The following is a 1,153-nucleotide window of genomic DNA, read 5'->3' as shown; positions in this document are numbered from 1 at the left end:
TCGAATTTCACATCCTCTCTCTTTCGTCCCAAATCAACAACCAGACTCAAGGCGGAGCTGCAGAACATTGAACGACAAATTTTCGACTTGGAGGGGAGTTATTTGGACGACACATTGACGACAGGCAATATCCTGCGGGGCTGGGATGCGGCGTTGACGAATGGGAGCACGAGGTAAGAAGAGGGTGGGATGGAGGGGCGGATTAAATTCTGGCAAGCCTGACGAATGGAAAGACCGGGGCACGTTTGATGCACACAGTCCTTTGTACGAGCTTGACCAACCATGTCACTCATGTTCATTTCCGTTTTGGGAAAACGTTCCAGTGCGGCCTCTGCTGTCAAGGGAAAACAACGCGCGAGAAAGCTCCAACGAGAGGTAATGCCACACCGGGAGGCCGGAGACGACGCCAGTTCCAGGCAATTTTAACGAATTGTAACCCACGCCTGCACAGGACCGCTTGTTCTCTCTCTCCTCCGTCACGTCACCGCCAATGGTGACTGTGAGGAGAGCCGTGACCGAGGAGGGAGATGAGGAGGAAGGTGATCAGGAGGAGAAAGAAGAGGAGGAGGAGGAAGAGGAAGAGGAAGAAGAGGGGGAAGAAGAGGAAGAGGGCCAGGAAGAGGAGGAGGAGGAAGAGGAGGAGGAAGAAGGGGAAGAAGAGGAGGAGGAGGGGGAAGGGGAAGAAGAAGAAGAAGAAGAAGAGGAGGAGGAGGAGGAGGAGGAGGAGGAGGAGGAAGTGAGCCCAAAGCAGCGTAAAAGGCCGTCGACAACTTCGAGCAGGCGGAGCGCGAAGACAGGGGTCAGAGGCCGAGGCAGTGGTAGGGGCGGGGGCAGGCGACCACCTGGAGGGAGGGCTCAGAAGCGGTCGAGGCGACCCGCCAAGAGAAGCCCCAGCCCGAAGAAGAAAGCAGCGAGGCGCCGCCGGTGATAGGGCCTAGATGGGTGCAAGCCTGGAGTGCTGCGTGCCCCTGTGGCCAGGCGTTTCTATACATTGATTAAAACGCAAAGCAAATAAGTAAAAGGAATGTGTACGAAGAGAAGCTCTTCCTGGTTCCTGCATGCTAACTTTGAAATCTCCTAGCCCAGGCGACAGGCCGATTACCCCCCCCTTCCCTAGAGTCCCCGTGCACCCTTGCCAAGGACAATAAGAAAA

The sequence above is a fragment of the Nannochloropsis gaditana genome (assembly GCF_000240725.1).
Source record: "Nannochloropsis gaditana CCMP526 unplaced genomic scaffold scaffold379, whole genome shotgun sequence".
Classification (NCBI taxonomy): Eukaryota; class Eustigmatophyceae; order Eustigmatales; family Monodopsidaceae; genus Microchloropsis; species Microchloropsis gaditana.
The sequence above is the reverse complement of the archived record's forward strand: the minus strand, read 5'-3'. Positions refer to the sequence as shown.